Source organism: Saccopteryx leptura, chromosome 2 (genome assembly GCF_036850995.1).
Source record: "Saccopteryx leptura isolate mSacLep1 chromosome 2, mSacLep1_pri_phased_curated, whole genome shotgun sequence".
NCBI lineage: Eukaryota > Metazoa > Chordata > Mammalia > Chiroptera > Emballonuridae > Saccopteryx > Saccopteryx leptura.
In genome coordinates this window covers 278,279,982-278,306,930 of record NC_089504.1, presented here as the reverse complement: position 1 = coordinate 278,306,930, position 26,949 = coordinate 278,279,982, and the positions used below count along the sequence as shown (strand labels likewise).

Here is a 26,949-nt window from a genome sequence, read left to right as displayed (position 1 = left end):
ACTTGCTAAGTTTCAATGGTGAAAATGCTATAATTTTCTAATTTGTTTTTGGATGATCTTGAATATTTCCTTGTGTTTGCCAAATCAGATAAACTCCTTTTTTTTTTTTTATTTTATTACCTGTTACAGCCTTTCCCATAGTTGACTATGGGAAATTTGAAGAGTGAATAGAGTAAATAACATGTGATTAGTGGCTTGTTACCATCATTAAAAAGAAAAATGCAGGCACAATCTCGATTTTTGAAGTGTGCTTCAATGTAGAGACACCTTTAATGATGGCCGCCATGCCATGGGTAATTTCCTATGATCCAGCTCTTTGACATAAGCGCCTCGTTCTCCCTCTGTTCTTTCTACCTGGACACCGAACTGTGAGAGCTGCACAGTGCAAGAGAAGACTACCTAGCCTTCAGGGCTGGCCCACCCCCTTCAGAGAAGTCCTGTTCTTTCTTGAAGCAGGAGGGCTGGGAGCAACCATTTCTCTGCTCCTAAAACACTTAACTGAAGAATGGCTCCTTTTCCACAGTTATGTAGACAAATATCACAATGATGAAGATGCCAAACACAGCAAGCCTCAAGCTTGCTGGAAACCTTTCTAGGTGCCTACTCCCAAAAATCCAGTTTATTGGGCAGTAGTCTTCCTTTTCACCGTTACTCCATTTTTTGAATCTGGTGTGTGGTGCTCTTGAGGCCCACCTGTGAAAACATTAGTGGCTCTTAGGGTTGTGTACAGCGAGGAGCTGAGCACCACCTGAAAGTATGGGCCTTGGGGCTCAAGGGAGCAACCCTAGTGGGACTTTAGGGAGCAGGCCTCTATCATTGAAAACCTATGCTAATTTCAATAAGTGATATTAACAGGGTATCACAAGGATGTGAGATATTGAACATCCCAGAAAACATTTCTTTATCATTACTACTGACATATGTAATGTCTTTTAATGCTGGTCCCCGAGGCCTGACTTGGGGACTTACAGATCTTGTGGTCTCTACAGGGGGTCTCTAAGAGCCAAATGGCAGACATCTGTACACAACCCCTGTTCTTTCTTTCTTCACAAGTCTAAACACAGCCTTTCAGGATGGAGATGGAAAATGGTTTGGGTTTTTTTTTGTTTTTTTAATGAAAAAAAAAATGATTTGAGAGATAGAGAGGAAGGGAGAGAGTGAGAGAAACATTGCTTTGTTGTTCCACTTATTTGTGCATTCATTAGTTGATTCTTATATGTGCTGTGACTGGGGATTGAACCCACAATCTTGATGTATCAGAATGACATGCCAACCAACTGAGCTAACCAGCCAGAGGCAAGAAGTGCTTTTAAAATATGCTTATTTTACATTTAAAAGAGCAAGAGGGTACTTTCTGAAATCTTTTAGAAAGAGTCTTATATTTCCACTAGTTTAATCCTGGAAATTGGCCAAAGCTTATTCAGAATTTAGGAAACTTTCCAGAAACCTTTACTCTCTGGCCAATAAAATGGCTAGTCTTGAGCTTTAATTTCAACTGCCTGCTCTTTTTGTTTTCTTCTTTCCCCATTTTTCAAGACACAAAGAATAAACGTCTATAAATCAAGACCCGTGGGTTCCAGTCTCAGTTCATTGTGGCTTTGGCATTCCACTCAACCCCTCTGGCCTCTAAATCTAAGTGGTGAACTAGATATTATGTGAGACCCTTTAGCTTTGAAATGATATATTATAAATCTTCCTTCTCAGCAGATGTTTTTTCAGATTCAAATCCTTCGCAAAAATACAAATAACACTTTTTTTCAGGAGTTACATCAGTTAATAATATCTCTTCATATGCTAAGAAAAGTATTACCTTATTTTCTCAGAATGCTTATTATCTGGACAATAGATGTCTGGGGCTTTTGGATTAGTGGTGGAAACCTTCGGACTCTAATGAATAGAAAGAAAATATCAAGAAGAATTTATTTATTCAAGAAGATAATATTTATCAAATTATCAAGAAGAGGCCTAACAATACAGTTTCTCATGTCTTATACAAAGGATCTTATTTTTTGTTCTAGAAAAAAATTATATAATCTGAGGACTGGTAAAGTTTTTGGTACATCAGGTAGTTTAATACTTAATAATATAAACTGAAAGTTTGACTTTATTCAGTATTAACAAAAACCTCTCATTTCCATGGAGTAATATTTTACTTCAGTGAGTCACACGTGAACAATAGACACACCAGTGACAAGGATCATGTGACAAAAGCAGCATTCTGTTTTTAAATATCATCTTTCTATTTTGCTCTCTTATTTGTACTTTTATTGCTTGGAGCTTTTTTTATGTGCCTGCATCATTTCTATACAAAGAATAAAGTTAATTTAAAAAACAAGTTGGCTATCTTACAAGGACTAGAAAACAATTTAGGAAAATAAAAATGTTCTGTACAAGGGGTAGAAGCAAAGATAGTCATATTTGCTTTCTTTTTTCTAAAAATTTCTTTTATGTTGTTATATTTTAAATAAAATAAAAATATACAACTCCCTATGCCTTTGTTTCCTCTCTGTGAAATAAAGTTGTAAAGATTACATGGCTTAATCTATGCAAAATGATTAAAACAGTTCCTGATCTATAGTAAGCACTTAATATAAGCACTTAGTAATAATGATTATGATAATGATAATTATTTTTAATTTCATGTTGCCATTTTTTCCTTGTATGCCTAGTTTTCCTGGATTGTCTATTCGTGTTTAATGTTCAGGCCTTATCATCCTCAAGTGTCTGCAATGTCCAAGAATATGAAGATGTGTCAGATGATGTTGCTAACTACCATTTATTGAGAGCCAGGCTCCATTAACCCGTTAACTCACTGAGGCCTCTTTGACCACCCTACTCTCATATGGTAGGCACTATCATTGCTCCATTTTGGAGATGATAAGTCTTGAGGCACAGAAAGCTTAAGTAACAAGCCTAAGGTCACCCAGTATTATCAATGGAGCTATGTCCTGGAATCACTACACTAGACTCCTCTTTATCCTTTAGTTTCTAAAAATAATTTCCCTCCTGCAAGAAGTCCTCTTTATTATTCTCATTCACTCAGATTAGTTGTCTGGTCTGTATTTCTTTAGTCCTAATACATACAATTTGTACTTTGTTTCTCTTTAATCAAGCCACAATACCTACCACGTAGGGTCATTGGTAAGTTGGTGTCTATCCTCTTTCCCAGGGACCCAGAACCCCTGAACATGAGGGGAGCCTTCTCATACCTACCATCCTGCCAGAGGCCTCTCAACACAGTAAGCTATGGACAAGGAAGTCAGGAACTGGAGAATTCCCCAAAATATGAAAGGAAGATGGGACTCATCTCCAACAGGGAAGGACTGACAGACACCAAGATAGAACAAGAACCAGAACGAGAGTCAAAAGATGTTCTGACAGCACTGCTGAGATAGACCACTGTGGCCTTAGCAAATGTGTGCGCAGGACACTCCAAGAGAGCACACAACTCAGTGAGTCTGGAACATCACCTACAGGGCGTGTTGTGTCAGCAGGTCTGGTGGTCTGAGCCTAAGGTGGATGGGGAGGGCATGGCCCACTGTAACATCATTTACTGCTAGTCCTTTCCTTCCTAGTAAAAGGCACCAAACAATGAAGCAGCTTTGGCCTGCACCCTTCCTCCTCTGCCCTTTGCCTCCCCTTCTAACTGAAGATATTCTCAACGATAACTTAGTGATACCCAAGCAGAGCCTCTGCAGATAGTAGGAAGCTGTTCATGACATAAGGACAGTGGTGAGATTCAGCTGGTTCACACAGGTTTGGCAGAACCGATACATTTTTTTTAAGTTCAGCGAACCAGTTGTTAAAATGGCTCTTGTATCAGGGTTCTCTCTAAGGTGGGCGCCTGGGCAGCTGCCCAGTGTGGAAATCACAAATTGACATTCCTTATTCTTTTTTAATGTTCATCTGTGCAACAGCGAAGTGCCCGTAGTAATGTGCATTCCATCCATAGGTGAGGATGCCAATCAAGAAGCAATATGGAAATGTCTTAAAGAACTGTTTTATCGTTTTTTGTTAGGTATTATTTAATATATTTTCATTAATATTTTAAAACTCTTTCTTCTAAACATAATCTAGTTTTGTGTACCTCTTTTATTGTTCTTATTTATGTATTAAATGCATGAAATAATAAAGTACCTTTTGGTGTATCTGTTTTTAGACTTAAAACAGTCATTAGGGCAGAGAACCAGTTGTTAAATTATTTGAATCCCACCACTGCATAAGAACACCACATCCAAGGGAGCACTGTTCCAATATGTACAAACCACTACCACAATTCCAGGAAGAGGGAAGCAAAGGCACTGAGGAAGGGGGACTTCAAAAATTCTCAGCAAGGTGCCAGTGGGCTAGCAGTGATGTGTTCACCAAGAGACACTTCAAACTATTCCCAAAGGTGTTGAAAAAAATTTTATAAGCACATTCTTTCTTTTAATTTTTTTAATTATAGAAAGTTTCAAACATATACAAAAGTAGACTATGGTATAATGAATCTCCCCATACCCGTCACATGCAATTTCTTTTTAATTCTCTTAAATTAAAAAATAGATATGCTAAATAAAGCATTTAGGGTAGAAGTCTGTTGTAAAACCAAATGATAGCGTATCACAGCTCTTAGACAATCCAATACACACTTCCCCCCCCCCTTCTGCCATAAGGAGGTTTAGGTCTTTGATTTTCTTTTCTTTTATAGTTTATTTTCTTTACTGAAAATTTGTAACCGAAAATTCAAAAACAGGTTTGGACAGCCACAACAAAAGTCAAAATCCTGAGTCAAGTGTTAGTGCAAAAGGAAAAAGGTATATTCAGGTGCCATGACCTGGTAGAATGATGGACTCTTGGCTCACAGACCATCTCCTCCTGAGAGGGGAGGGCTTTTTTCCTACCCAGTTATCTTTCTAGCTTTTGGTGAGCTGGGTGTAAGAACCTCCCCCTGTGCCATCCTGGCCAATGGAGGAGACTCCTTGGAGCTCCCTGACTGTCTGTAGTAAAATTATCATTCAAATGTAGAGTTTTTCAGTGCGTAAAAGGTGAACATTTTAATTGTCAAAAGAACGAGTAATGATGACTGTGCAGCCATCAATAAATGTAATAATTGTAAAGACTATATGACAGAGAAAAAGGATATCAATTAATGATAAATGCAGTAAACAGAAAATAGAATTGTATATACACAGTGACGGCAACTGTGAATACATACTGTATAGGCACATAAACAAAAACTAGAGGCAAGTAAAAATATGGAATCAGTTTTGTGTCAGGGGGCATATTTGCAGCTGATATATTTTTCATTTTTAGAGCATTCCTTTAATGCTGTTATAATATGATTTTCACTATAAAGACCATTGGCAATGAAACTTAAAAATATTAATGTTCATTAAAACCCTGGCTTAGTGATGGTAAGTGGAGCCAAGGGAAATGTAGTATCTTTCCTCCTTTCCCCCTATGCCCAGCTAGACTCTGCAAAGGCTGTTCGGGCAAAACAGGCACAGCTGAGAGTGGGGAATGTGTGGCCTCTGCTTCTCCACTCACTCCACTGCACCCCTGGCGTCCAAGTCAGAAAAGTACACTCATCCTTATATTATTGATTCCAGCTGTAGTTATAATTCTGAGATATGCTAATATAAGAAGTCAGGAGTGTCTCATTGCAATACTAGTTAACATGTATGTCACATGTGTGTCAGGCACCGTTTTAAGCATTTTACATGAATAAAGTCATTTCATCCTCAAAACTACCCTCTGTAAGAAGGATGCTTTTATTATGCCCATTTTATAGATGAGAAAACTGAGGCAACTGAAAGTTTAAGTGGTTTGCCCATAATCACACAGCTTTTGAGATGGTGAAGCCAGGAGTCAACCCAGGCAGTGAAGCTTCAGAATTCTTGCTTGTAATGACCATGTTGTACTGCAGAATGACAGTGCTGCTTTACTAGAAAGGAATTAAAAATGCCACCCTGTGGGTGTCTATTACCTTGAGTATTCAACATGCCTCAATTCATTTAATATTTGCAACAACTTTAGGAATTAATCATTATAGTCGCCATTTTATAGATGATAAAATAGAGACTTATGAAGTTAAAGTATTTTTCCCCGGGTCACACAATTAACAAAAGGCATAAGGATAATATAAACTCAAATATTCTGTCTCAAATACCCATGTTTTATAATATGTCTACTGGGAGAACTCATCATTGAAAATATGTCAAATATTTCTAGAAACTGTTTATTAATTAATAATCTAATCATGTTACAAGTGCATAACACTTATAGCCATCTGATCTGTTTTTGAATATTTCGAATGAATTGGCTTTTTAAGAGAATTTTCCCAGGTAGACTATTTTGTGCTAATTCTTATTGCCTACCTATGTATATCATATTGAATCTGAGTGGACTGTGTATGAGATATTGTGTGATACTGTATTATAGTTAACCGAAAAACAGTGGGCTAAGATTCTGAGCCAGAAAGAACAATAATCATTTTGTATTCTCATCAAGTCTTTACTCATCAACAAATGTGTAATGTGTTTGTTTTTTGAAAAATTATCTACTTTGACTAATATTTGGTTATAAAGAAATACAAGTTTGTTTGTATTTGCACAAACTGTGTATGAATTTTCCAGTGTAGACTCAGACAGCCTGTAATGTCATAGGCTGGCACCTACAACATGGGCAATCAAAGAAGGGGTGCCGAGTGCTGCGGTCCCCACCCCCCTTTTTTCTTATTCTTCCAGGACTTCTTACTGTTGGGGTTTGGGAAGTCAGGAAGCAGTGACACTCCTGGGGTGGGGATGACATTCTCTCTGAACTGAAAGGTGTTACATTTTTCAATCATTCTACTTCACTAATGCAGTTTGTTTTTTTAAAAAAGGCCTATACATAGAACCAGACAGATATTTGTACAAATGACTTGGCAAACTGGCAACTATGATCTGCTTACAGGCAGAAAAAACTTGATTTAGAGCTCTTTAATATTGAGTTAATCCCAAATCCTTTTATTGACTAAAACTGATTAAGTTAATAAAAGATCTTACAATAATTTCAGACTCTATTGTTTCTACCTCAACCTTGATTTGATAAAGCTCTAACTTAAAACATTGTGTTCTTTTAACCTGAGTAATAATTTTGAATTAATTAAAAGCCTTCTAAAATAATCTGCACCACATTTAAAAAAGGTTAAAAACTTTATGATCACCTCCATTTCCTATTTAAAAATCTTCTAACAAACCAGGGATAGAATGGTAACTTCCTTAACTTGATACAAGTTGTCTTCCAACATCTACACCAAAAATCATACTCAAAGGTAAAATGTTAAAAGCATTTTCATTAAAATCAGAACAAAGGAAAGTATTTCTACTATTATCATTCATTTAATATTGTAGTAAAAAGATCTTAGCAAGCACAACTAAACAAAAAAAAAAAAATCAAAGGTATACAAATTAGACTTAAAAAGCCTTAGTGGTGGTGGTGCAGTGGATAGAGAGTCAACCTGGGATGCTGAGGTTCCAGGTTTGAAACCTTGAGGTTTCTGGCTTGAGCACGGGGTCACCATCTTGAGTGTGGGATCATTTACAATTTTACATGATCCCATGGTCACTAACTCGAGCCCAAAGGTCGCTGGCTTGAAGCCCAAGGTCGCTGATGTGAGCAAGGGGTCACTGGCTCAGCTGGAGCCCCCCAGCCAAGGCACATATGAGAAGCAATCAATGAACAACTAAGCGCTACAATTATAAGTTCATGCTTTTCATCTCATCTCTCTCCCTTTCTGTCTTTCTTTCTCTCTCTCTCTCTCTCTCTCAAAAAAAAAAAAAAAAAAAAAAAAAAAGACTAAATGGAATCTGCAGAAGAATTATAATTGCAAAGAGTTTCTTGTTATAAGACAAAAGTTATTGGCAAAAATGAACCACATTTCGCCTGACCTGTGGTGGCGCAGTGGATAAAGTGTCGACCTAGAATGCTGAGGTTGCTGGTTCAAAACCCTGGGCTTGCCTGGTCAAGGCACATATGGGAGTTGATGCTTCCTGCTCCTCCCTCTGTTCTCTCTATCTCTCCCCCCCTCCAATAAAAATGGATAAATAAAATCTTTAAAAAAAAGTGAACCACATTTCTATATACCAGCAACAAACCATTTAAAACATAACTTTTAAAAGATACTATTTCCAACAAAATTTAGTAACAAAAAGTAAAAGCCTACCTAATAATAAAGCTAACAAAAGGTGAGCATGGCCTTTATTGAGAATATATACTAAAATCTTACTAAAGGACATTAAAGAAAACTTCAATAAATGTAAAGATGTAACATGTCCATGAGCAAGAAACCTCAACAGAGTAAAGATTCAGCTTTTCCAACTTAATTTATAAAGTCAACAAAACTTCAATCTAAATTACAATCTGGATTTTTCTTGGAACTTGATAAGTTTATTCTGAAATTTATTTGAAAGAACAAAGGGACAAGTAAAGAATCAAGACGACATTTTTAATACAAAAGGTGAGAGCGGTAATGAAGACATTCTTCTATGAGCACAAGCTGGACAGACTGGTCAGAATAGAGACTCCCTTGGATTAATCACAGTTTTTACTTTCTATATTTTATAATGCTCTGACATCTCGGGGCCCAGCTCACCCTAGAGATAGTAAAGACTTGCCTGTGATCATGACTTCCACATGCAAGCCAACCCATCCTTCCACCTTTCTCCTTTATCTACCTTTCACTTACCAAGTCAGTATCTTCCCTGCCCTACAACAGCTCAGGACCAGATAGTGGACAACTAGGATCCACCCCTATAGCCCAGAATCTGCTAAAATTAAACTAGCCAACCTTAAAATGCTTATTTTATCCCACTCATTCCTTCTTGCAAAACCAGCAAAGCCTCGCGGCCATGCCTTCCCTCACTCCTGCCTCCTGACTGACCCTGCTGCTTCCCGGGTGACCCTGCACGGCATAATGTGCCCAATCTTCTTGGGAACTGTAGGCAATAAACTTCTTTAAAAGGCAGTGGTCTCTGTGTCTGTCACCTTATTATACTGATTAAAGCAGATCCGGGAGACATTTTAAAACTCTGATGGAATTTTGATGGGTGACAAGAGCTAACATTGCTGATCAGAAGAGAAAGGACAGACTATTTAAAATGGTATTGGGAACAAGATGTGATATATACTTCTCCAAATTTCTTCTTTTGAAGATGGTCAAAAACCCTGGACACTCTATGTAACTCTATGTAAAGCAGACATAAGAAGACTCTCTGAAAGGCAGAGGAAAACAGATGGGCTAGGGACCTCAGGACCTGAAGAATGACATGGAGTGGATGCCCTGGCTTTTCTTTTTACCTCACATACCCTGGACCGGATGCTGGAGAAGCGGGAAAACTGGAAACACCAAATAGTACAAACGAAAAAGCCTCAGGAAAGCCAAAGGTCTAGGAAAGGAGAAAAAGGCAGCCTCACAAGACAAAAAAAATTTTGACAGTAACTGCCGTTCTCCAGCCAAGCAGCCCACCTCCACCACCACCTGCCAAGGAGCGTGGCAACCTGGACTTCCATCACCTCCCTACAGGGCTGGTATCAGTGGAGCCCTCCCCACCCCGAGCAGCCAGCCCAGCAATAATGAACCCACAAACACACAACAGGGTGTCAATGGAGTCCCAGTGGAGGACTTGGACTTTTCCCACCAGTATAAAGTCTGAGGAGGATGCTAAAACAGAATATTTCAATATGATCTAAAGTCTCTCATAACTTGAGTGAGAAAAGACGGTAACAAGATACCAACACTGAGATGACACAATGTTGGAATTATCTGACCAGGATTTTAGAAAAGCCATCATAGGACATTTCAAAGAACCACGTAAACATGTGTGAAACAATTGAAAAAGAATATTAACCCTTGCAGATAAATAAACTATATAAAGAAAAACCAAGTACTGTAAAAATTTTAGAATTAAAAAAAAAATCAGCTGAAGAAAAACTTTTAAGATGGCTTGACAACATGCAGCCCCATGTTTACTGCAGCATTGTTTACAATAGCCAAGATCTGGAAACAGCCCAAATGCCCATAGGTGGATGAGTGGATTAAAAAACTGCGGTACATATACACAATGGAATACTACGCGACCGTGAAAAAAAGGAAATCTTACCTTTTGTGACAACATAGATGGACCTGGAGATTATTATGCTAAGTGAAATAAGCCAGGTAGAGAAAGAAAAATATCATATGACCCCACTCATATGAGGAATCTAATGAACAATGTGAACTAAGAAACAGAATAGAGGCAGAGACGGGGTCAAAGGGATCAGAGGGAAAGGGTAAGAGAGAATGGGATCAGAGAGGGGAAAGGGATTAGTGAAATTATGTATACATAACACAGAGACAAAGAGAGCAGGACAGCAAATCCTGGAGGGAAGGGGGGAGGGTGTTGGGGGAAGGGGGTATCCAGGGGAACACGGAGGTGGGGGGACAGGGAGATATATTTGATGGGACAATTGAATCTATATAAACACAATAAATTAAAAAAAAAAAAAAAAGATGGTTTGACCGAAGAATGGAGAAGACAGAGGAAAGAATCAAACCTGTTTTTTTTTAACAAAACAGCCAACTTTATTCAGATCATCTAAAAATTATGCTCAATATGTTGTTTCTAAAATGTATGACACCCTTTATATAAATATAATGGTTTCATTATTTCATCTTTATAGTTTTTTAATTTTTTCTTTACAATTCTTCAGTATAAGCCACAGTCTTGAGTTGCCCAGTTAGGAGCCTCTGACCTACTACTGATCTGGTTAAGTTGCTTCTCAGTATTCAAAGCCTACGTCTGACTTCTGAATGAAAGGCTTTTGGTCTTTTTAATTACTTGTCGATAGGGTGAGACTGCACTGCAACCCACAACCACATGACCTAATTTAGAATTAACCCTGGCATCCAGTCTTGCGCTTCTAATCAAATTTACAATCCACCTTTCAGCTTCTTCTGAAGTCATGTTAAGTTAATCTGCCAACACGTTAATGCTGATACATTGGTGGGGGTGACAAAAAGTCTCAGATATAGAGAGATGGGCATTTTATTTTTTTCTTTGTGTGCACGAGACAGAGAGACAGATAGAGAGGGAGAGAGAGATAAAAAGCATCAACCGTAGTTGCAGCACTTCAGTTGTTGTTTATTGATTGCTTCTCATACGTGACCTGACCGGTGCTTCAGCTAGAGCCAGTGACCCCTTGCTCAAACCAGTGACTGTGGGCTCAAGCCAGGGACTTTGGGATTATATCAATGATCCCACGCTCAAGCCGGCAACCCTGTGCTCAAGCTGGTGAGTCTGCACTCAAGCCGCATAAGCCTGCTCTCAATCCGGTGACTTCAGGATTTTGAACCTGGGACTTCAGTGTCCTAGGTCGATGGTCTTTTCACTGCACCACCGCCGGTCAGGAGAAAATGGCATTTTCAATGAGATGCTCGAGATAGCCACCAGGAATAAGTCATTCATAGCACAGATTCACATTCCCTCAGCTTTTTCTGAGTCCCATCAAAGTCAAAGTTAACATACAACAAACTCTGTGATTGTGTCTTTATATGTGTAAGACTCCTGCTGGATAACTTTGACTAGATCTTTTAGCACCTGCTGGTGTTTGTGAACATCTTTGTTTGTTATGACTGTTATAGACAAATAGCAAAGAATATGTGGGCATGTCAAAGGAAGAGATCAATAGGGTTATCACACCCTTTGGGGTGGTTGAAGAAAATAAAGAGACCAGTGAACAAATTATGTTCACTGTGGAAGAAACTGGAGGGAACTCACAGAATTATTACTACGGTCTCTTTTTTTTTTTTTTTTTTTAATTTTATTTTTTTAATGGGGTGACATCAATAAATCAGGATACATATATTCAAAGATAACAAGTCCAGGTTATCTTGTCGTTCAATTATGTTGCATACCCATCACCCAAAGTCAGATTGTCCTCTGTCACCTTCTATCTTGTTTTCTTTGTACCCCTTCCCCTCCCCCTTTCCCTCTCCCTTTCCCCCCTCCCCACCGTAACCACCACACTCTTATCAATGTCTCTTAGTTTCACTTTTATGTCCCACCTACGTATGGAATAATGCAGTTCCTGGTTTTTTCTGATTTACTTATTTCGCTTCGTATCATGTTATCAAGATCCCACCATTTTGCTGTAAATGTTCCGATGTCATCATTTCTTATGGCTGAGTAGTATTCCATAGTGTATATGTGCCAGATCTTCTTTATCCAGTCATCTATTGATGGGCTTTTTGGTTGTTTCCATGTCCTGGCCACTGTGAACAATGCTGCAATAAACATGGGGCTGCATGTGTCTTTACATATCAATGTTTCTGAGTTTTTGGGGTATATACCCAGTAGAGGGATTGCTGGGTCATAAGGCAGTTCTATTTTCAGTTTTTTGAGGAACCACCATACTTTCTTCCATAATGGTTGTACTACTTTACATTCCCACCAACAGTGGATGAGGGTTCCTTTTTCTCCACAGCCTCTCCAACATTTGCTATTACCTGTCTTGCTAATAATAGCTAATCGAACAGATGTGAGGTGGTATCTCATTGCCGTTTTGATTTGCATTTCTCTAATAGCTAAAGAAGATGAGCATCTTTTCATATATCTGTTGGCCATTTGTATTTCTTCCTGGGAGAAGTGTCTGTTCATATCCTCTTCCCATTTTTTTATTGGATTGTTTGTTTGTTTGTTGTTGACTTTTATGAGTTCTTTGTATATTTTGGATATTAGGCCCTTATCTGAGCTGTTGTTTGAAAATATCATTTCCCATTTAGTTGGCTTTCTGTTTATTTTGCTATCAGTTTCTCTTGCTGAGCAAAAACTTCTTAGTCTGATGTAGTCCCATTCATTAATTTTTGCCTTCACTTCTCTTGCCTGTGGAGTCAAATTCATAAAATGCTCTTTAAAACCCAGGTTCATGAGTTGAGTACCTATGTCTTCTTCTATGTACTTAATTGTTTCAGGTCTTATGTTTAGATCTTTGATCCATTTTGAGTTCATTTTTGTACAGGGGGAGAGACTGTAGTCCAGTTTCATTCTTTTGCATGTGGCTTTCCAGTTTTCCCAGCACCATTTATTGAAGAGGCTTTCTTTTCTCCATTGTGTGTTGTTGGCCCCTTTATCAAAAATTATTTGACTATATATATGTGGTTTTATTTCTGGACTTTCTATTCTGTTCCATTGGTCTGAGTGTCTATTTTTCTGCCAATACCATGCTGTTTTGATTGTCGTGGCCCTATAATATAGTTTGAAGTCAGGTATTGTAATGCCCCCAGCTTCATTCTTTTTCTTTAGGATTGCTTTGGCTATTCGGGGTTTTTTATAGTTCCATATAAATCTGATTATTTTTTGCTCTATTTCTTTAAAAAACGTCATTGGAAGTTTGATGGGAATTGCATTAAATTTGTATATTGCTTTGGGTAATATAGCCATCTTGATTATATTTATTCTTCCTAGCCAAGAACAAGGTATATTCTTCCATCTCATTATATCTTTTTCGATTTCCCTTTACAATGGTTTATAGTTTTCATTATATAAGTCCTTTACATTCTTTGTTATGTTTATTCCTAAGTATTTTATTTTTTTTGTTGCAATCGTGAAGGGGATTATTCTTTTGAGTTCATTCTCAATTGTTTCATTGTTGGCATATAGAAAAGTTATTGACTTCTGTATGTTAATTTTGTATCCTGCGACCTTACTGTATTGGCTTATTGTTTCTAGTAGTCTTTTTGTGGATTCTTTGGGGTTTTCGATGTATAGGATCATATCATCTGCAAAAAGTGATACCTTTACTTCTTCTTTTCCGATATGGATGCCTTTTATTTCTTTGTCTTGTCTGATTGCTCTGGCTAGAACCTCTGGTACCACATTAAATAAGAGTGGAGAGAGTGGACAACCTTGTCTTGTTCCTGATTTAAGGGGGAAAGACTTCAGTTTAGTGCCATTTAATATGATGTTAGCTGATGGTTTATCATATATGGCCTTTATCATGTTGAGATATTTTCCTTCTATACCCATTTTGTTGAGAGTCTTAAACATAAAATTGTGTTGTATTTTATCGAAAGCCTTTTCTGCGTCTATTGATAAGATCATGTGGTTTTTGTTCTTTGTTTTGTTGATATGGTGTATTACGTTAACCGTTTTACATATGTTGAACCATCCTTGAGATTCTGGGATGAATCCCACTTGATCATGATGTATTATTTTTTTAATATGTTGTTGTATTCGATTTGCTAGTATTTTGTTTAGTATTTTAGCATCTGTATTCATTAGAGATATTGGTCTGTAGTTTTCTTTTTTTGTGCCATCCTTGCCTGGTTTTGGTATGAGGGTTATGTTGGCCTCATAAAATGTGTTTGGAAGTATTGCTTCTTCTTCAATTTTTTGGAAGACTTTGAGGAGAATAGGAACCAAGTCTTCTTTGAATGTTTGATAAAATTCGCTGGTATAGCCGTCAGGGCCTGGACTTTTATTTTTGGGGAGGTTTTTAATGTTTTTTTCTATTTCTTCTCTACTGATAGGTCTGTTTAGGCTTTCTGCTTCTTCTTGACTCAGTCTAGGAAGGTTGTATTGTTCTAGGAATTTATCCATTTCTTCTAGGTTGTTGAATTTAGTGGCATAAAGTTTTTCATAGTATTCTACAATAATTCTTTGTATATCTACGGTGTCCGTGGTGATTTCTCCTCTTTCATTTTGGATTTTGTTTATATGAGTTCTTTCTCTTTTTTCCTTGGTAAGTCTTGCCAAGGGTTTGTCAATTTTGTTGATCTTTTCAAAGAACCAGCTCCTTGTTCTATTAATTATTTCTATAGTTTTTCTGTTCTCTAATTCATTTATTTCTGCTCTGATTTTTATTATCTCCTTTCTTCGGCTGGTTTTGGGTTTTCTTTGTTCTTCTTTTTCTAGTTCCTTAAGGTGGGAAGTTAAGTGGTTCACTTGGGCTCTCTCTTGTTTGTTCATATATGCCTGAAGTGATATGAACTTCCCTCTTATCACTGCTTTTGCTGCATCCCATAGATTCTGATATATCGTATTGTCATTTTCATTAGTCTGTATATATCTTTTGATCTCTGCACTTATTTCTCCTTTGACCCATTCATTTTTTAAAAGTATGTTGTTTAGTTTCCACATTTTTGTGGGATTTTTTTCCTCTTTTTTACAGTTGAATTCTAGTTTCAAGGCTTTATGATCAGAAAATATGCTTGGTACAACTTCAATTTTTCTGAATTTGCTGATGTTGTTTTTGTGGCCCAATATATGGTCAATTCTTGAGAATGATCCATGGACACTGGAGAAAAATGTATACTAAATCACTTTGGGATGAAATGTCCTGTAGATGTCTATCATATCCAGGTGCTCTAGTGTTTTGTTTAAGGCCACTATGTCTTTGTTGATTCTCTGTTTGGATGACCAATCTAGAGCCGTCAGCGGTGTATTGAGGTCTCCAAGTATGATTGTATTTTTGTCAGTTTTTGTTTTAAGATCAATAAGTAGCTGTCTTATATATTTTGGTGCTCCTTGGTTTGGTGCATATATATTAAGAATTGTTATGTCTTCTTGATTCAGTGTCCCTTTAGCCATTATGAAATGGCCATTTTTGTCTCTGAGTACTTTTCCTGTCTTGTAGTCAGCATTATCCGATATGAGTATTGCTACACCTGCTTTTTTTTGGATGTTATTTGCTTGGAGTATTGTTTTCCAGCCTTTCACTTTGAATTTGTTTTTATCCTTGTTACTTAGATGAGTTTCCTGTAGGCAGCATACAGTTGGATTTTCTTTTTTAATCCATTCTGCTACTCTGTGTCTTTTTATTGGTGAGTTTAATCCGTTTACATTTAGTGTAATTATTGACACTTATGAGTTCCCTATTGCCATTTTATATCTTGCTTTCAGTTAGTTTTGTGTCTTGTTTGATCCTTCTCTTTCGTTTTTCTATCTTTTGTTTTTATTTGGTTGTATTCCATACATCTTTCCACTGTTGCTATCTTTTTTATCTCATGTGCTTCTGTGGTGGTTTTTTCAATGGTGGTTACCTTTAAGTAATGAAAAAGGTTCCTACCCTGTTCATTGTAGCGCACTATTTTGTGAGGACTTTTGCATTCCATCGTCCTTTGCTGCTGTTAATCTCCATCCTCTCCCCTCTTTCTTTTTGTTGTTGTCACAGTTTAAATTTGGTTTTATTGTGTTCTTCTTGGAGCTTTTACCTGTGGCTTTATTTTTTTTTTTGTTCTTTGTATCTGATTGGAGAACCCCCTTTAGTAATTCCTGGAGTGGGGGTTTTCTGATGATAAATTCCCTCATCTTTTCTGTATCTGTGAATGTTTTTATTTCTCCTTCATATTTGAAGGATAGCTTTGATGGGTATAGTATTCGTGGCTGAAAGTTCCTCTCTTTCAGGACTTTAAATATTGGGGTCCACTCTCTTCTAGCTTGTAGAATTTCTGCTGAGAAATTTGATGATAATCTAATGGGCCTTCCTTTATATGTTGTATTCTTCTTTTCCCTGGCTGCCTTGAGAATTTTTTCTTTGCCATTGGTTTGTGCCAATTTCATTATGATGTGCCTTGGAGTAGGTTTGTTGGGGTTAAGAAAACTCGGAGTTCTGTTTGCTTCATGAATTTGAGGCTTTAGTTCTTTCCACAGGCTTGGGAAGTTCTCATCTATTATTTGTTTGAGTATGTTCTCCATTCCATTTTCTCTCTCTTCTCCCTCTGATATACCTATTATTCTTATGTTATTCTTTCTGATGGAGTCAGCTAATTCTTGTAGGATTATCTCATTTTTTTAAATTTTTGAGTCTCTTTCTTTTTCTCTCTGTTGTGCCTCAAGTTGCTTGTCTTCTATTTCACTAATCCTCTCTTCTATCTGGCCTGTTCTATTAGCCAAGCTTGTTACCTCGTTTTTCAGCTCGTGAATTGAGTTTTTCATCTCTGTTTGATTTGTTTTTATAGTTTCAATTTCCTTGGACATATATTCTTTGTGTTCATTGAGTTGTTTTCTGAGCTCCCTAAATTGCCTTTCTGTGTTTTCTTGTATATCTCGGAGGATTTTTAGGATTTCTATCTTGAATTCTCTGTCATTTAGCTCCAAGGTTTCCAATATATTAAATTTTTTCTCCATAGATTTTTCCTCATCTAGCTGTGTTACCTCTCTTTCTTTTGTATCCATGATATTTGATTTTCTCTTCCTTAATGGCATCTGAGGGTGGTTTTGTTGATAGTATTAATGAGATTTAATAAAGAATAAAAAGTTTAAAAAAATAAAAAAATAAAAAATCGAAAAGAGTTGTTTTTTTAAAAAAAATTAATAATGAAATAAAGAAAAATAAAATAAAATAAAATTTTTAAAAAAAGGAAATTATTCCCACCCTCCCTTTTTCCTCTCCTCTCCTCTCCCCTCTTTCTTGAGAAAATCTTGTGGTGAACTGTGAATTATAACAAACAATGCCTGTGATGGAGGGCCTGAATTGGGGAAAAGTAATAAAGGGGCAAAATAAAGAAAAAAAAAGGGGTATGGACCCACAAAAAGCAAATAAGGAAAAAATTTGGGTCAAGAATAAAATGATTTGCTTTTAGGTGTTGGTTGTCTAAGAGTTATGATGAGAGGAGTAAGAGGAAAACAGAAAAATGGGGGGACAAATTAAAAAATTACTATTGTATTTAGTGGAACAAGAACTAGATAAAATGGAGAGCCAGGGATGGGAGCACTGCTAGTGAGTTAAAAAGGTGAAGTAAAAACCCCCCAAAATGCCACAAACATAAGTTTGAGTCCCAGATAAGATAATTTGTTTGTTATTGAGGTTTGAATGAGAGGAGAGGTAAAGGAGAAAGGAAGAAACTAATATAGAGGGAGAAAAGAAAGAGAGAGAGAGAAAAAAAGAGGGAACCACTAAAAGAAGAAAAAAGAAAGGAGAGAGAGAGAGAGAGTTAAGGGTTTTGGAGTGCAACCCTCATAGAGAGAAAGGAAGAGGAGAGAAAAGATAATGGGAGATGTAACACTTATGGGTAGTGTAGTTCAAGGAGAGGAGAGAGTAAGACCGGCAGAGAGTTAATCGGCCAAATTGGAGGAGGAAAAAAAGTATCAAGAATGAAGATAAGAGAAACAAACGAACAAATATAATAAAATGGGATAGGTTATAAAGTCTGCAGATTATTCTTGATTTTGAGAGGTTATCTTCTTGCTTTTTCTTTTCTCTCCCTCTTCCTGGTCAGTGACTCTGTACCCCGGGTTCTGCCCCTTTGGCACGCTCAGGTAGAGGTTTGCAGTTGATAAGTCTCTATGGCAATGTCATGTATTGTGCTTTAGTCTCGTTGGCAGTCAAGGCTCATTAGCATTTATAGGCTCCGACACTGAGAGAATCACTACGGTCTCTTTTAACTGTGTAAAGTCTTCCATGGCTGCATCCCAACTCTGCATTAAGATTTCAGAGGCCAGTTTTCTCCAGAGTGAACTCAAAGCATTTTTATCCATTACTGGAACCTATATTATAAACAAATATTCTGCCATTCCAAAGTAATTCCCACATTCATATTGAAATTTTGCATACCCATAGAGTATATCTAAATATTCTTGCCTAAAACCATGCTTGTCTGGAAGGTAGTCAAACAGCATTGACCATCCCTGGCTGACTGTATTTGCTTTGTAATTTCTGGGTCTTCAAACATCTTCACAATTGGCTCTGTTTCTGTCTGAAACTGTTTCAGTTGTGCAACAACTGTGGAGGGTTTTTTTCTTTCAAAGCATAAGGAAAATCATCAAAATAAAGGTTTTTGTGTATATCCATACCAAAGTCTATCACTGTTGGTGTCACTAAAAAGATCCAGTTTTCCTGTAATAATTGCTTTTCATTATATATCTCCTTTACATAGAGAAACTCAAACAATGAAAGATTAAAGGCAGATCCATATAGCAGAGAGAAAAAAGACCAAAAAAATAAATACCCCCTTCCCAAACAAAACAAATACCTGGAGTCTCAGAGCTATATGGATTATAACAGAAGATCTAATATTTGTGTTATCAGAGTCCCTGAAGGAGAGGAGAATGATGTGGGGATGAAAAAGGTATTTGAAGAGATAATAGCTGAAAATGTCCCAAATTTGGCAACAAACATAAATTTACAGATTCCAAAAGCTGAATGAATTCCAAACAGGATAAACCTGAAGAAATCCATGCCAAGAAATAGCATAAGCAAACTTCTGTAAACTTTTGTGCATCAAAGTACATTATGAAGAAAGAAAAAAGGCAACTTACAGAATGGGAAAAATATTTGCAAATCATATCTTTGACAACAGTCTAGAAGTCAGAACAAGTAAAGAACTCTCACAACTTTTAGCAACAGGAAGACAAACAACCCAATTAAAAAATGGAAAAATAGCCTGACCAAGTGGTGGTGCAGTGGAAAGAGCGTCAGACTGGGATGCTGAACACCTAGGTTTGGAACCCCGAGGTCATCAGCCTGAGTACAGGCTCATTTGGTTTGAGCAAGGCTCACCAACTTGAGCCCAAGGTCACTGGCTTGAGCAAGGAGTCACTCGGTCTGCTGTAGCCACCTCCCTCCCTCGGTCAAGGCACATATGAGAAAGCAATCAAATGAGAAACTAAGGTGCCACAATGAATAATGATGCTTCTCATCTCTCTCCCTTTCAGTCTCTCTGTCCTTATCTGTCCCTCTCTCTGTCTCTCTCTGTCTCTGTTATAAGAAAAGGGCAAATGAGTTGAATAAACATTTCTCCAAAGAATATGTACACATGTTCAGTGAGTAAATAAAAATAATTTCTTTCTCATTAGTCATTAAGGAAAGCAAATCAAAACCACAATCAGATACTACTTTATACACATGATGATGGCTATTTTAAGAAGTTGGGGTAGAATAATAAGTGTTGACAAGGATATGAAGAAATTGGAATCTTCATACATTAGTGATAGAAGTATAAAATGAAACAGTCACTGTGAAAAACAGTTTGCCATTACTAAAATAGTTAAACATAGAATTAACTCACAGCCCAAAATTCTACTCCTAGGTATATATCCAAAAGAATTGAAAAGAGGTACTCAAATAGTTATATAAGAATGAATGTTCATAATAGCATTATTTGCAGTAACCAAGAGGTAGAAACAATCCAAATGTCCATAATGGATTGATGAATAAATAAATATGGTATATCCATACAATGGGATAGTATATAGTCAGAAAAAGAGATGATGTGTTGATATAGACAAATGTTACAATGTGGATGAACCTTGAAAACCTTATGCTAAATGAAAAAAGTCACGACTCCAGAAGATGGCAACAGAGTAGGCGGACACTCCAATTCCCACCTCCCAAAACCAAAGTGGATTACAACTTAACTTGGGAACAATCATCTTGGAAAAACCAACTTTGGATTAAACTAAGAGGAATCTATAACCAAATATCACCAAAGAAACCACACTGAGACTGGTAGGAAGGGATATGGAAAGGGCTGCCATGCTCCCAAGTGCAAGTGGAGGCCTGGAGGGACTCTCATGGCAGGGAGGGTTGCCCAGAGAGCTGTGGGTCCTCAGCACCAGGACCAGAGCCCCAGCCTAGAGCCCCAGAGACTAGAAGAAGCGTACAAACAGTATTTAATTGAAAGAAGAACTGGGTTACTGTTTGCGAGAGGGAGACAGAACTCTCAGACCCAGGCTCCATCTTAAAGGGACCGCACAGAAAACCTCGTTCATAGCCACTTACCTGGGGCTCCGGGAGTGGGGAGTGCTGAGAGGACTGGAGTTGCGAGAGGAGAGTGTAATTTTGGAGGCACAAGGAGAGACACTGTGGGAGACCGCCACTCTAACTCCTTTGCTGCTGAGTCACTCCCCAAATCTAAAGTGACCATTTTTCCTGGGAGAAGCAACACCAGCAAAGGGAAACAATTACCCTGCCCACAGGAGGTTTTTCTACTCCAATCAGAGCAAAGAGTTGCTTAGAAGCTACACCGCCCTGCCCCATGCTGCTGAGTACCCCCAAGGGGCACATGGGCCCAGCTGCAATGGTGGCAGCCACGTACTCATGGAAGCAGAGGCAGCACCCAGTCAGTGCCTGTGCGCCCTGCGGTGCCTGCACATGAACATCAGAGGAGGTGGTGGCAGGCAGTGGGCCAGTGGGCTGACCACACCTTGGGAACACAAAGGCCACACTCACTGGCCAAGAGTAGATAAAAGTCAGCCTAGGAGCGCAGTGATATTTACAATGGCATCTGGGCCCAGCAGAGGCAGCCACAAATTCTGGATCACCTGTAGCTCCAAGAAGGTTGCTAAGGGTCAGTCATAGGCAATCATCCCCACTGGTCTGCAGCAGATTCTGGCCAGGGAAGTCCAGGACTGGCATATCCAGTGGCCAGATATGGAGAGCATCAGCTCAGGACCTAACAACCCTTGTTAGAGTGGTATCTTAAGGAAGGACTCCTCTCACCTGACCCAGCTAAGGCATAGAAAATGCTGACACAAATAGCAAAAAGAGCAGTAGCAGTAGACCAGTAGCCCACAGTGGATTACAAACAACAGCTGATGCCAACCCAAGAAGATCTAGAAACAATACAACTGGAAGCTAGAAGCAGACAACACCAACCCTATACTCAGCTAGCTACACAAACAGCACACCTAAAAAAGCGGTCTATACATAGACAAAATAGGAAGAGAGAGAAATGCAATCCAAATGAATCAACAAGAGAAACCCCCAGAAAAAGAACTGAATGAGATGAAAATAACCACGATACCAAATGCAGACTTTAAAATAATGATTGTTAGGATGTTCAAGGATCTTAGAGCAACAATGGATGGATATAATGAGCACCTATAAATAAAGAGATAGCAAGCATCAGAAAGGACATTGATATTATAAAAAAGAATCAGTCAGAAATAACAAATACAATATCAGAAATGAAGACTACACTAGAAGGAATTAACAGCAGGCTGGATGAAGCAGAGGATCAAATTAGCTATTTAGAGGACAAGATAAATGAAAGCACAGAAGCAGAACAGCAAAAGAAATAGAGGCTCAAAAAGTCTGAGGAAACTCTAAGAGAGCTATGTGAAAACATGAAGAGAAACAACATTAGCATCATATGGGTTCCTGAAGAAGAAGAGAAGAAACAAGAAATAGAGAACTTGATTGAAGAAATCATAGCTGAAAATTTCCCTAAATTGATGGAAGAAAAAGTCACACAAGTTCAAGAAGCACAGAGAGTCCCATTAAGAGGAACCTAAAGAGACCACACCAAGACACATCATAACTAAAATACCAAAGTTAAGAGATAAAGAAAGAATATTAAAAGCTTCAAGAGAAAAGCAGTCAATCACCTTACGGGAGCCCCCATAAGGATGACATCTGACTTTTCAACAGAAACACTTGAGGCCGGAGGGAATGGCAAGAAATATTCAAAGTAATGCAAAACAAGAGCCTACAACCAAGACTTCTTTATCCAGCAAGGCTATCATTTAAAATTGAAGGAGAAATAAAAAGCTTCCCAGACAAAAAAAAACTCAAGGAATTCATTACAACCAAACCAATGCTGCAAGAAATGTTAAGGGGCCTGTTGTAAACAGAACAAAGGGGAAAAAATTGAGAAAAAGAGAAATGTAGATTTAAAGAATAAAATGAATAAACAACTACATATCAAAAATAACCTTAAATGTAAATGGATTAAATGCTCCAATCAAAAGACATAGGGTAGCTGCATGGATAAGAAAACAGGGCCTGTACATGTGCAGTCTACAAGAGACCCACCTCAAAACAAAAGATATACATAAACTGAAAGGGAAGGGATGAAAAAAATATTTCATGCAAATGGAAATGAAGAAAAAAGTTGGGGTAGCAATACTTATATCTGACAAAATAGACTTTAAAACAAAGGCTATAGTAAGGGATAAAGAAGGTCACTACATAATGAAAAAGGGAGCAATCCAACAGGAAGATATAACCATTATAAATATCTATGCGCCTAATATAGGAACACCTAAATATATAAAGCAGACATAAAGGGCGAGATCAACAGCAATACTATAATAGTAGGGGATTTTAATACCCCACTAATATCAATGGCTAGATCTTCGATATAGAAAATTAATAAAGAAACAGAAACCTTAAAGGACACACTAGATCAACTAGATTTAATAGATATCTTCAGAACCTTTTACCCTAAAGCAGCAGAATATACATTCTTTTCAAGTGCTCATGGTATGTTCTTTATGATAGACCACATGTTAGGACACAAAACAAGTTTCAATAAATTTAAGAACATTGAAATCATATCAAGCATCTTCTCTGATCACAATGGCATGAAACTAGAAATCAACTACAAAAAACTGAAAAACATTCAAACACTTGGAGACTAAATAGCATGTTATTAAATAACAAATGGGTTAACAATGAGATCAAGGAAGAAATCAAAATTTTCCTTGGAACAAATGAAAATGAATATACAACAACTCAAAATTTATGGGACACAACAAAAGCAGTCCCAAGAGGAAAGTTCATAGCATTATAGGCATATCTTAAGAAGCTAGAAAAAGTTCAAATAAACAACATAATCCTGTATCTAAAAGAACTAGAAAAAGAACAGCAAGTAAAGCCCAGAGGAAGTAGAAGGAAGGAAATAATAAAGATCAGAGAGGAAATAAATGACATAGAGGCTATAAAAACAATACAGGAGATCAATGAAACCAAGAGCTGATTCTTTGAAAAGGTAAACAAGAGTGATGAACCTTTAACCAGACTCACCAAGAAAAAAAGAGAGGACTCAAATAAATAAAATTAGAAATGAGAGTGGAGAAGTAGCTGACACAACAGAAATACAAAGGATTGTCAGAAAATACTATGAAGAACTATATGCCAAAAAACTAGACAATCTAGGTGAAATGGAAAAATTCCTTGAAACATATAATCTTTCAAAAATCAATCTAGAAGAATCAGAAAACCTAAACGAACCGATTGCAACAAATGAGATTGAAACAGTTATCAAAAAAACTCCCAACAAACAAAAGTCCTGAGCTAGATGGCTTCACAGGCAAATTCTACCAAATATTCAAAGAAGAATTAAATCCTATCCTTCTCAAGCTATTTCAAAAAATTCAAGAGGAGAGAAGACTTCCAAGCTCTTTTTATGAGGTGAGCATAATCCTCATTCCAAAACAAGGCAAAAACACTACAAAGAAAAAAAACTATAGGCCAATATTCCTGATGAATTTATATGCTAAAATTCTCAACAAAACCAGATCCAGCAATACATGAAAAAAATCATACATCATGATCAAGTGAGATTTATTCTGGGGAGGCAAGGATGGTACAATATTTGCAAATCAATCAATGTGTATCATTACATAAACAAAAGGAAGGAGAAAAACCACATGATAATTTCAATAGATGCAGAAAAAGCATTTGATGAAATCCAACACCCATTTATGATCAAAACTCTTAGCAAAGTGGGAATACAGGGAACATACTTCAACATGATAAAGGCCATCTAAGACAAACCCACAGCCAACATCATACTCAATGGGAAAAAATTAAAAGCAATCCCCTTAAGATCAGGAACAAGGCAGGGGTGCCCCCTTTCACCACTCTTATTCAACATAGTACTGAAAGTTCTAGCCACAGCAATCAGACAAGAAGAAAAAATAAAAGGCATCCAAATTGGAAAAGAAGAAGTAAAACTATCATTATTTGCAGATAATATGATACTGTATATGGAAAACCCTAAAGTCTCAGTCAAAAAACTATTGGATCTGATAAATGAATTCAGCAAGGTGGCAGGATATAAAATTAATATTCATAAATCAGAGGCATTTTTATATACCAACAATGAACTGTCAGAAAGAGAAATTAAGGAAACAATTCCCTTTACTATTGCAACAAAAAAAATTAAGTACTTCGGAGTAAATTTAATCAAGGGGATTAAAGACTTGTACTCAGAAAATTATAAAACATTGATAAAAGAAATCAAGGAAGATACAAACAAGTGGAAGCATATATCATGTTCATGGATAGGAAGAATAAACATTATTAAAATGTCTATATTACCCAAAGCAATTTATAAATCAATGCAAACCAATTAAAATATCAATGACATACTTAAAAGATATAGAACAAATATTCCAAAAATTTATACGGAACCAAAAAAGAACTCGAATAGCCTCAGCAATCTTGAAAAAGAAGAATAAAGTGGGAGATATCACACTTCCTGATATCAAGTTATGCTACAAGGCCATTGTACTCAAAACAGCTTGGTACTGGCATAAGAACAGGCATACAGATCAATGGAACAGAACAGAGAACCCAGAAATAAACCCACACCTTTATGAACAATTGATATTTGACGAAGGAGATAAGAGCATACAATGGAGTAAAAACAGTCTCTTTAACAAATGGTGTTAGGAAAATTGGACAGTTACCTGCAAAAAAGTAAAACCAACTTACACCGTTCACAAACATAAACTCAAAATGGATGAAAGACTTAAATGTAAGTCGTGAAACCATAAGCATCTTAGAAGAAAACATAGGCAGCAAGCTCTCCGACATCTTTCGCAGCAATGTATTTGCTGATTTATCTCCATGGGCAAGTAAGTGAAATAAAAGACAGGATAAACAAATGGTACTTATCAAACTAAAAAGCTTTTGCACAGTAAAGAGAGTATGAACAAAATAAAAAGATAAACCACACAATGGGAGGATATATTTGACAATACGTCTGATAAGGAGTTAATAACCAAAATTTATAAAGAACTTATAAAACTCAACACCAGGAAGGTAAACAATCCAATCAAAAATGGGCAAAAGAAATGAATAGACACTTCTCCAAAGAGGACATACAGATGGCCAATAGGCATATGAAAAAATGCTCAACATCACTAATCATTAGAGAAATGCAAATTAAAACCACAATGAGATACCACCTCACACCAGTCAGAATGGTGCTCATTAACAAAACAACACATAATAAGTTCTGGCAAGGGTGTGGAGAAAAGGGAACCCTCCTGCACTGCTGGTGGGAATGCAGACTGTTTCAGTCACTGTGGAAAACAGTATGGAGATTCCTCAAAAAATTAAAAATGGAACTGCCTTTTGACCCAGCTATCCCACTTTTAGGAATATATCCTAAGAATACCAAATCACTGATTCAAAAGAAGAAATGCACCTTTTATTGCAGCATTGTATACAGTAGTGACGATGTGGAAATAGCCCAAGTGTTCGTCAGTGGACGAATGGATTAAAAAGCAGTGGTACTTATACACAATGGAATACTATGTGGCTGTGAAAAAGAAGGAAATCTTACCTTTTGCTTCAACATAGATGGACCTAGTAACTATTATATTAAGTGAAATAAGCCAGGCAGAGAAAGAAAAATATCATATGACCTCACTCATTTGAGGAATCTAATGAACAATGTGAACTGAGGAATGGAATAGAGACAGAGATGGGATCAAAGGGACCAGAAGGAAAGTGGTCAGAGGGAAAGGGGATGAGAGGATGGGGTCAGAGAAGGGAAAGAGATTAGTGAAATTATATACACATAACACAGCATTATAGAGAGCAGGACAGTAAATCCTGGAGGGAAGGGAGGAATGCGTTGTGGGGGCGCAAAGGGGGTGTCGAGGGAAACATGGGAGTGGGTGGGGAGATATATTCAGTGGGACACTTGAATCTATGTAAACACAATAAATTAAAATCAATAAAAACAATTTTAAAAGTCACAAGACATCACATATTGAATGATTCAATTTATATGAAATATACAGAAGAAAAAATCCATTGAAACAGAGAGCAGATTAGTAGTGGCCAGCAGAAGGTTGTGGAGTAACTGCTTAGTGGGTACTGAATTTTATTTTAGGGTGATGAAAATGTTTTAAAACTAGATAGAGGTAGCATTCTGAATGTTCTATATGCTGTTGAATTATACACTTTAAAATAGTAAATTTAATGTTA

General features: G+C 37.2%; 1 pseudogene; it reads right to left on the bottom strand.

The window, feature by feature from the left end:
- Nucleotides 1-10,709: 10,709 nt before the first annotated feature.
- LOC136393443 (eukaryotic translation initiation factor 3 subunit E-like) lies at nucleotides 10,710-18,885 on the bottom strand (annotated as a pseudogene).
- Nucleotides 18,886-26,949: the final 8,064 nt, after the last annotated feature.